The following is a 12,187-nucleotide window of genomic DNA, read 5'->3' on the forward strand; positions in this document are numbered from 1 at the left end:
TCTTTTTTTGCTTTTATTCACGTTTTTTTTCTTTTCTTTCAAATTAAAACCCCAACCGTTGGATTCAAATAAACTGAATCCAATGGCTCAATGGCAGCCCCTGCACCATACAGGGGATTTTAGGCCCTGCATAGTAGCCGTGTCCTCTCAACAAACTTTAAAGAATTAAAAGCTAGATAGTGGTAAGTATCTTGTAATCACAAGTTTTACTTGAGAGAGAAAAAGATTTCTAAAAGAATATGGAGTGTAGAAGAAGTTGGGGAAAATGACAGTGTACTAAAACTGTAATTACTTGCACAAATGATACTCAATGATTTGTACTAAAACTATTATTTACTTGCACAAATAATTTCCATAATCTTCAGTTCAGAATGCAATCTCTTTTTGGTATAATCAAAAGTAGGTAATTGAGCGTGTTTATTGTCAGAAAACTGAAAATTATGGGCAAAATATCTTAAAAGAGATGTAATGAAAACAAAATGAGAGAATAATGCATACACATCATTAGGGGTATTCACGGATCAAATTTTACGGATTGAACTTCAATCCATATCCGATCCACGTTTTTGCGGATTATAAGTTTTCAATCCAATCCAATCCATGGATTGGTGAAATTCAAATCCAAATCCAATCCATACATCTGCGGATCGGATACGGATTTGACCCAATCTATGTCCGATCCACCATTTTGTGGATTGGCTTGCAGACGAATTTTTTTTTAATTCTGTTTAATACACAAACTAACTAAATAAAAAAATTTAATATAAAAATAATTTTACTATCGATCAAAGTTAAAATTAAATAAGATTTAAATTAATTAATTTTTAAATAAAGCTAGAAAATACATTTAAAGTTTCAAAATATAACACACCAAAACGAAAAAAATATTATTCATTTAGATCAGTACATGGAAAATAAATATTTAGAAAGCTATATTTGTTTATTTAATTATTTTTTATTTTATATTATTATCGGATAAGATATAATATAGTGTTAATATAACTATATTTAACTTATTTATTTACTAATAAGTTCTAATGCCATATTTACAAGTTTATTGTTTTGCAGATTCGTGGATTTTTGCAGATTTATAGAAGTAGATCCATATCCACCGATTGCGGATTATCAAATTTTCAATCCAATCTAATCTACTAATCTACATATCAAATTTTTACCGATCAGACGAATTGAGCGGATTAGATTGGATTCTGAACACCCGTACACATAGCAGAAATATTTCATTCATGTTGAATCTATATATGCAAAGCTTGTATCTGACGGCTTACATTTGTTTAATCTGATGCCTATAACATGTGTGCTGTCAAAAGCTATATCTGCCATCTTTGTTTGTCCTCGTTGCATCCTTGATCTTATATTATCCTGGCGATTCTTGAATATTCTTCTCATTCTCATGTGCTGAGTCGCCTACTAAGATGATGAATACTCGAGGGTCCTTCCTTGAGACACTCTATCAAACTCCTGCACCACTAATCACTAAAAGACGTAAGATAGTTCGGTTTTGAAAAATCAATATCAGTCAATCACCTTAGATTTTCTTAGTCCCAGAGCACAATGGGTGATGATTTGAAGAGAAATATTAATATGCATGCATCCCCTGCATTAGTTAAAGCTAGTTATCATTTTCTTCTTTCTTTTGGGTATTGTCTTGAATTTTTAATCAGTCAGATTCAGCTCCTTGTGTGCTTTTAGCCCAAACCGATGTCAGATTTAAGTATTTTTGCCAGAATGGATGGAACCAAAATTCTATGGGATCTTCAGTTCATGCAGAAGTGGCCGAATGCTCTCGGCAATCAAGCAAATAGAAGCTTGTTTGATTGGTTGTTCTTCATGTGAAATTCTACCTAATGGCTATCCTTGTAGTTGGTTGGTTTAAATTCTTCTCGTTTCTTTGAATTGTTGATTTATAATGTCTTGTATGCGAAATTCAGAATTTCGGATGATGATAATCTTGATTCAAAACATATTAGGTAACATGTGGCATTTTACGTTCTTGCAGTGCCATTTCTTGATATGGCAGCAGCATTCTTGATCATGGCATCACAAGCAAATGCTTTTGATTTGCTTAGTTTGCTTGTTCTTTCTGATATTTTTTTGGCATTGTAGGATATTGTTTCTCTTTTAATTTTCTGTTTTTGTTGTTATGGGATTTGGAGACAGTGTACATGTATGAAGATGATGTAACCAAGTGCTTTTGATAAATTCCTCTGGTCGGTTACTTCACTAACCATTAATGAGCAAACCCTCCCATTAATGAGTAAACTCTTCTACACAATTAAAATAGGGGAAAAGGCCACCGATATCCCCAGCTTAACAGCTTAAAAAGTCACACAGATCCTTTTTTGACTATTATATCTTTAATTACAACAACCCAATAATTGACTTTAAATAAACTTCTACAATAAATACAAATTAAACTTAAAATAATTTAATATATGAAATAAGATAAAATTTATAAAATGTTTTGAACATCAGACAAGTTATTTTAATAGTATTAGTCTGTTACATTCTTTTAATAATAATAAAATCTATTTGACATATTCATAATATTAAAATAATTATACTTAACATTCACAATAATTTATAAAATTTATATTATTTTATTTACAAAATCTTTTTAATTATGTCTATATTAGTATAAATCTTAAAGTCAATTTTTGGATTAATAGATTTTAATTAATAAAATCCATTGGGATAGACTAATAATAACTTAATATTAAAAATAATTTTCAGTATATATGCTATTTTATTAATTATAATTATTGTAATATTTTATTTGGATCATATGATATTTATTTATTATTTTTATCTTATTACTATACTTATATTTATTTGGGTTGTTATAATCAAAGTGTATAGTAGTTATTTATGAAATAAAGAGAGCCTTTGTAACCATTGCTGAAACTAAGGGAGTCTGTGTGATCATTTAAGTAAACCTTGGAAGTGTTGGTGACTTTTCCCTTAAAATAATTTCAATTTTATGTCTACAAAAATAAATAACTCTCAAATATATTATTTGATAATCACAAAATCAACAATTCACTCCAATAAATCTCATAGCAAATACACAATGTATATTGCAAGTCTTTTTAGTACTAATTCAAAGAGAAAATATGAAGGAGATATAATTGAATTTTATCTATGATAAAGAACTCTAACGAAATTCATATACGTATTGCAGTACCCGTTACAAATTCATTTGTTTCTTCTTTTCCTTTGATCAATAGCTAATTACACCCTTGATATTTCATTTGATTTTAGTTAATTTTCTATAGAGTTATGTTGTGGGTAAAAGTTTTGGTACATGAAATCAGTAGGTGAAGAGAATTTTTTAAAAGCATACATCAAAGTAATGCTCAAAGTGACGAAATCAATATAAATATTGATTGTATCAAGTTAGATTATACAGAGATGAAATAATGCTAATCTAGTAAATTAAATCATAATAATTTGATTTCCATTATATTAATTATGTCCAATCATGCTATTTTAATAAAGAAAACTCAAGCATTCATATAGATTCAGCTTATGAAGTTAATTACGAAACAATCTCTGACAAAGCATGATGAAAAGATCATATTATAAGTCCAAAGTTAGGCTTCCCAATCAAGCAACTATCAATCCAATTGTGTATTGTGTTATCGTTGAGCTCTTATGTCAATTATGGCCAAACAGTGCTTTGGCCGACAATGAGATATATGCAAACATAAGAGTTGCGAATGAGGTATGTACTGTTTTTATGTGACAAGCTATGTACTTTGTTTTTATGGTCATTCTCTTTGTAGTTCTCGGACAAACTATGATGTGAATTTCAATCTAACGGGTATCTGAATCCTTTTAGTTAGTTGGGATTGTTGATTTATATATTGTTATCAGGAGAAAAAAGTATGCATGCATGCAAAACTAAAGTGGAGCATAGAGCAGGGAGCATGCATGGTAAAATGGAACATGGAGCAGGAAGCATGCAAATTAAAATGGAGCATGGAGCCGTAAGCATGCAAATTAAAGTGGAGCATGGATCATGAAGCATACATAGCAAAATGGAGCATGAAGCATGACTCATACATAGCAAAATGGAGAACGAAGCATACAAATTAAAGTGGATCATGGAGTAAGGAGTATGCATAGTAAAATAGAGTATGGAGCAGGAAGCATGCAAAATAAAATGAAGCAGGGAGCATGCATGGTAAAATGGAGCACGGAGCAGGAAGCATACAAATTAAAGTAAAGCATGGAGCAAGGAGCATGCAAAGTAAAGTGATTGCAAATCTATAAAGAAAAATCGAGAAGCTTGGAAACCCAATTTAAAAAGGAGATAAGCATAGAATTTAGATAAAACTCTAATTAAGTGTTAAAACCGATGAAGACAAGGAGTTATCCACAACGTAGGATACTGAAAAATTATATTCTAAATAAAGAGCCCTTCAATGCTTTATAAAGGCACAAGAAAATTCATGAGAAAAGGTAGATGTAATTCTCATTAAATAGTGAAAGTTACTCTTTCTACTCCCGTCGACATAGGCCATGTACTGAATCACGTAAATTCTCTATGTGTGGTTCTTAAATTGTCCCGTTTATTTAATTTTCTAGTTGACCAAAAATCAACGTCAATAGATTGGCGTTGTTTGTGGGGACGATTTAATTAGTCGCAATTAAAATCAAGCACCACCAAATCGTGAGTCAATGAAGCCAACGTGGCCATCGCAGCCATAGATTACTGCAGGTCCCAGGACCCCAAGGAGGTAGTGTAGCAACGTTAGCCTGCAACCGCCGCTTGCTCAGCAAGTGGCCGACTTGACACAAAACATTAATATGATGCTCTAATACATAGAGAACCAAAGGAATCGTGGTCCTGCCCCAACAGTTGAAGAACAACAGTTACAACATCATGGTTAACAACATGGTCATGATGGAGAAAAATCTTGAGCAGGCTCATAAGTTAGGAGCCATGCAAGCCATGCTAATCATGAAAGTGGTGATCTTTAACAAGTACTGAATTCTCGAGACCTGCATGACAGGCTGAATGAGAGGCGTGAATTCAAAGGGCATGAGGAAGTCGAATCTAGTGCTGACTTAGCGGGCTTGGAAGCAGAGTTTAAAAAACTCAAGAAGAGGATGGATGATATTGAGAAAGTTCCTACTGGACTACATTTGGAAAAGGTGGAACCTATTTTTACTATGGATATATTGGACACGCCACTTCCTCCAAAATTCAAGATGTATAATATTCAGAGTTTATAATGATGACAATCTTGATGATCATGGCATCACAACCAAGTGCTTTGATGCCATATACAATATCACATTTCTTTTACATAGTGTCCCTAATGACATAAGAACCTTTTGAGATTCTAAAACAAACCCTTCTGATAATCCCAAAAGGAGTTGATCATCATCAAACTCTAGTCCTGGCAAGAGCAAAATGGAAAGAAACACCACCAGCACAGGTAATCACACTCGACATTCTAGGGATAAAGAAAGATAACGTGAAGATTGAAGTTGAAGAGAATAGGGTACTAAGAATGCGTGGGGAAAGGAAGAGCAGTGATTATAACGAGGAAGTTGAAGGAGAGAAATGACACAGATCTTAGAAAACAAATGACAAGTTTTAAAGGTAGTTTATGATGCCAATGAGTGGTAACTTGGAACATATTAAGGCTCATTTAGAAAATGGGTTTTAAGGATCACAGTGCCAAAGCTTGCTGAAGAGAAGAAGAGGCATCCTAAGGTTATTAACATTGATTAAGAGTTTGGTAATTCTTCTGGTGAAGATATTAAGGCCACCAAGGCTCAAATGTAATTAATGAAATAAACTCACCAATGGAAGAACATATTATGCTTGAAGATTCTAGAGTTATTGCAGATATATTGACTGTTCAAGATCCAACCATTGAAGTAAGTAAAACTAAAGAGTTTATCCAAGATTTCAAAGTTGAAGATTTAGCATGGAAAAACAATCTTTACTAGCTTCATCATTGAAAGAAAAGAATGTCGCAAAAGCTTCTCTTGAAGTGATTTCAAATGAGCTTGATTGATCTAATGAGAAGGTGCTATTTATTCTTGATATGAGTTTTTTATCTATTGATATGGCTAAAGTTATGCAAGAATCTCATATTGAAGAGACAATAATTCTTGAGGAAGATGATAAAGTTGATATGGCTTTACCAATTGAAGTTGAATCTAAGCAAATTGTTATTAAAGAAAATCTTTTTGCATTTATTGATATGGTTATGCCTACCTACATTAAAGATAAGAAAGTTTTACTCCTAGAAGACTTGTTCAAAAGGAGAAATTGAAAAGAGATTGCATTGAGCAATATTTGGAGAAGTACAAAATTCATTTGAGCATTGTTTGTTCATGGAAATCTTCATCTTCTCAAAATATCAGTAACAAGTTCAAGAAACAAATGAAGTATGGGCATTTCGAGTTTCAAGGAAGATTGATGTGAAAGGCTACAATTTCTAACTCCAAGATTAATTGCTACTCCACTTTAAGTTTCATCCACTAAATAATCTTTTGTTTTTAGTATAACTCAAGGACGGGTTTTTTTTTTTTTTAAAGTGGAGTAGACTGATGTAGGAAGCATAGAGGGTATGGTACATTAGAAACTATAATATTTGAATCAATTTAGTATTTAGCATTTTATTGGGATTTATCTTGTTTTATTAAGCTTATTTAGGTAATGTTTGTAATTGTAGTGTAATTAGGATTTGCTTTATATTTTCTTGTTCAAGTAATAATCCTTTTTCTTATAAAGAGTCATAAGTCTATTAGAAATACGATAATCCTAACTAGTATAAATAGGCTTGTTATACTTGTTTCATTTTACAATATTTTCATTAATAATATTTTAGATTATTCCATTTCGGTTTATCTTTGTCGTTAATTCGACATTTTTTCTCTTTGACGACTATTTTTTTCTTGAATTTTTAGAACTACACTAGAACTGTTGGGATTTTGTGATATTTAAAGCATATTGATTTATTTATAAAAACATTCTTTGATTAATAAAATACTTAAGATATCTTTCAGATATCCTAATTGCATAAATATTTTGAATAAGATCCGTTTAATTGTATTATATGTATTTATGTGATCATCATATAGATTCATAGATGATATAAATACAAATTATTTTTTGATTAAATAAATTGAGTTTGCAGTTGATAAATAGAGTTAGGAACTCTATTTATATTTGGACTATAGTAAATTTATTGAATGATTTGTCTTAATCGTGTATAAACTTACTGATGTAATTTGATTACATTCAATTGGATCACATATGAGATTCAAGAAGGAGATTATTGCAGATCAAGGCATACTTTGTGAAAGGTTAGATCATTAACATAGGTTAAACTAATCGTAGATATTAGGAATTGTGGTTAAAATGATGTGCATAAACTGAATGAGTGACAAACAAGTATAACTTTTTATTTTAGATCAACAAAATTCACCTCTAAGTGGACCACTTATGTTAGTGACATGATGTCAAAAAAAAAAGTATAAAAGGGACAAGTAATGCAGGTATAGAGTAGATGATTCGATAGAAGTACACTACTATATTGTGACTTTAACTATGAATATTAAGAATGATTTGGTTTAGTCATTAGTCTAGCATGCAAATAAATCAATATTTAATTTGATTATTGTTCCCTATACAGAAATTAAATCTGAAGCGCCTTCGTGATTTGGTTAATTTGTTGTGGCTGATTTAAATTGCAAGATATATTGTACAATTGGTGTAAATTTGCATGGCATATTACTAAGGCAAGATTTTAGCCTTCCCCCCCCCCCCCTCCATCTACCTAGTTCACAGTTTATAATTTTTTACTCTCTCATATATTATTATCTTATTTATTCATATACGGCATTCCCATGAAAACATTCAAGATCGATGGTGGAAGGCAAACTAAGAATTGAATTGTACTAATTGTTATTGCTAATTTAGGCATTGCTTTTGGTGTTGAAAATAATTCATTGATAATGATTTTACGCTCAAAGTGTAGAGTGAATTTAGATAAATATATAGCTTCACGAACATGATCTTATTTCTTTATATAAGGCTGAGCGTACCTCCTCCTGATCTGCCATTCTCCCACTAATCCAAAACAAAAGGGTGAGCGGACCTCCCCCTGATTGTTGTCAAATAAGGATATTTGACACAAGCATATTTGATACTTTTTAACTGTCAAATATATCCTTATTTGATAGTTTTTAATTGTCAATTATTTTATTTTTTTCTTGTATAGTGAATTTAGGAGTGGCCCAAATTTTGGCCTAATTGACTTGATATATGGCCCAATTAAATTCAGGTCAGGGTTCAGACCCTACCTAACCCAACCAAATCCATTCTAAAGTTAAAAAAAAAAATGATTTTCTTCGTATAACTTTATAAGACATGGCTTCGATTTATGTTTATTTTATTATTTATATAATTATATGATTGGACCTTAGTAATTTTTATGTTTATGTTAAATTTTAATATATATGAGAGGTTATGTCCTTTTTTTAAATTTAAATTACTTAAATATAAAAAATCTAAAAAAGAAATTATAAACTTTGATCTTGGACAAAAGCCCGCCCGACCTTGACCCGATCAGGTCGGGCTGACCCATTGCCATCCGTAAGTGAATTGTTGTCCTGCTAAGTTTTGTCCAAACGTGTTGTGGGTTGACCCGATTTGGAACGTTTGCTAACGTGCCAGGTCAGGTTTAATTATAATATAACAGGTAGTAACGGGCATATATTCCCTAAACTGAAAATAAAACTCAAGCGAACTGAATATGACTTTGAACCTTCAAAACGGACTGAGATCGAATTCATAATTCGGATTGGATAATTATTTTTTTTCATTTTCGATCGAAAGTGAGTGGACGATAAATAAATTCCCTATATCTAGAGTCTGAGCCAAAAAGAAAACTTATAATTTAAATTCACTACCATAAAAATAAGAGAAAAAGGACTAAGATGAGTAATTACTAGGGCAGAGCTCTAATGTCTTTGATGGGATCAATCCAGTGTGTTTGTTCTTCCATTATGCATGGACAGATAATTATGGAAAGAGTGGAAATTGATTTAGGATATTACACTGTACAGCTGCGTATTGGGTATAACATCCAGCAAATTTTATTTCAAACTTCAAGACTTTGTTTAAATAAATGTTCGTTTTTGATGAAGAACGCTAATTGTTCTTCTACTTTTCAGCTATTTCATATCATTAAAATTTGTTTGAATTTTAAGTTTTATTAAATGAAAATAATATTTTACTTTTAAAATGTTAAACTTATCAGTTATTGGGTAGTTTTTGAAAATATAAATACTAACTGGTTAATTTATTCAAACTTAAGGACTATAGGGGAGTTACCCCACACTTTGATTAATGCTCTTAATCCTAGTACTAGATAAATTTATGAATTATGGTCCCATTCGGATTGAGGTTAAAATGCTAAAAAATACTTATTTCGTAAGTTCTTCTAATTTTGACAATACTTCTAAAAGCAAGTAGGGGTTGCTAAAATAAGTAGTTTATTAAATAAGTCACCCAAACTTTTTTTTCAAGCTACTATTATAAACTTAAGGTTTTAATAAAAAGACAATTATGTATTATTTTTTCATAAAACCTAATAAATAAATTATAACCTTAAATATCATATAACCATATCTACATGCAATACCTATAGTCTATACATATTCACCAATATGAAAGTTTTGATCTTATAAGTTAATATATTTGTTTATTACCTTTACTTTTTTTTTTTCAATCATAAGAATCAATAAGACTAGCATATTGATTGTGAAAATTTTCTTGATGAGCAATGAATAATTTTCATATGAAAGCTAACCATGAATTCAAATAGAATTTCATAACCACGGTTGAAAAAATTATTAAACTAATTGTAAAATAAAACTCACATTATATATATGTTTTGTTTTTCAAACTCACAACATTCGGCAACTTATTTCTTCTGCATAGTAGAAGCATCTTATTTTATTAGTCACTGCAATTCCAAACTGACTCTATAATTTATTACTTGGGGAAGTGTAAATCAATCAATGATAATATTGAGAGTTACAAATGTATGTTAACTGATTATATTTTCGAAAATATACAACAACAATAATAAAATATTTATCCACTTCGTAAATAAAATTATTACCATAAAGAGTGTGTGATCTATGGTGTGACCCATGTTGGCAGAAAACATAAAACTAGAGAGCGCACCACATAAGTTTTACACTCTTCTATTTTCATAGAACATAAAATGGACTAACAAAAACAATTCAGAAAAGGCAAGCGCTAAGTAGGAGCAGAGCAAGCAATTGTGTACCATTAATGTTTCTAACCCATAAGTGGACTACCAGACAAGGTACCAAACGCGCTCCAACAGAACCTTCTATTTTTCCTTGTTTTATTGTTCTTTAGCTACGAAGTAATAAATGATTTAAAGTTACACAATCAAATAAAAGAGTTCAGTTCGATAATTTCATCCATTTCAGTTCGCATAACTCGTTATAAATACATACGTAGTTATATTCCACAAATTTAAAATAAGGATAAAAAAGAAGAAGAAAGATTACAAAAATACAAGAAAAAGAAATAATGAAATGAATTTCCTCCCCAAGTACTCACCAGTTCCAGCTACGCCGCAGTGGAAATGCCCGACAGCCAATCGCTTACATAGTTGGGAGGAAATTAAGTTACCATCACAGTAATTAAAAAAAAAAATGTAACAACAGTACCGTTATAGCATAGAGAAATGAACATATATATGGCATTGTCATCATCATGGAAGACTTTCTCTTATGATATTAACTCATGTAATTAAACTAGAAGTTTAAGAGTATTTAGTTTTTAAAAGAAGGGAAAAATTAAAGATAGATAGAAAAGTATGTACGACAATGATTATGTTGGATTTTGTTTCTACATACTATTTCAATAAATTAATTTCCACTGAATTTTTTTTAAAAAAATTTTAAATCCTTTAAATTATCACATATATCTTGTATGTTCACTACAATCGTGCAGGTCCTGAATATCATTTTTAGTTGTTGGCACATATATAATTAAAATATAACTATTCATATTAGAAAAGCTATTAACCAGCAACACAAATAAAGAAGTAACACAAGATAAAAAATAAAATGAGAGAACAATATATTATAGAGTGATTTTATTCATTCCAAATGTGTGTACAAAACGAAAAGATGAGCTCTCCTTTTATAGTTACATAATCACTCCATGAAATTAATAGAAAAATTATAGATCATAATTCCTTGTGAGATAGGGAAGCTACATGTTATGGGGAGACTAAGAGATATATGTTATGAACATCCACATTTATTTTAATAAATTCATAACACTCCCTCTTGGATGTTTATTGCAAAGAATATACATCATTAAAACCTTTACAAAAAAAAAATCATTAAGGAAAAAAAGTTAGTAAAGGAAAAATAGTACATTATTCATTGATATCTTGAATAATTTTGGAGATATAGAGTTGCCTCATTAAAACCTTACTAGGAAAAACCTTATGGGACAAAAACCTAGTGAGGAAAAAGAGTACAATAAATAAAATTTCTTCCAAAATAAATTATTTTCCCCAATAAGTATACTCCCCCTCATCTTGACATAGATTCTTCAAGATTTGGAGAAAAAGCTTTGAGCTGACGCATCCCAATTTTGTGTACCAACTTTTTTAATGTCGCCGTTGGTAGAAATTTTGTAAATAAATTTGCAAGATTATCACTTGAGCGTATTTGCTGAATATCTATATCACAATTCTTTTGAAATTCATGTGTATAAAAGAATTTAGGTGAAATACGCTTGGCCCTATCACCTTTTATATAACCACCTTTAATTTGAGTAATGCATGCTGCATTATTCTCATATAATATTGTGGGGTTATTTTTAATTGATGACAATCCACATGTTTCTCAAATATGTTATATCATTGATCTTAACCAAATGCACTCATAACTTGCTTCATGAATAGCAAGTATTTCTAAATGATTTGAAGATGTTGCAACTATTGTTTGTTTCATTGATCGCCATCATACAGTACTATTACCAGAGGTAAATAAATAACCTATTTCAGATCGGGCTTTATGTGGATCAGATAGATATCCAACATCTGCATATTCAATTAGTAGTGACTTTAATCCATTTGAA

This window comes from Citrus clementina, unplaced genomic scaffold (assembly GCF_000493195.1).
Source record: "Citrus clementina cultivar Clemenules unplaced genomic scaffold, Citrus_clementina_v1.0 scaffold_5, whole genome shotgun sequence".
Classification (NCBI taxonomy): Eukaryota; Viridiplantae; Streptophyta; class Magnoliopsida; order Sapindales; family Rutaceae; genus Citrus; species Citrus x clementina.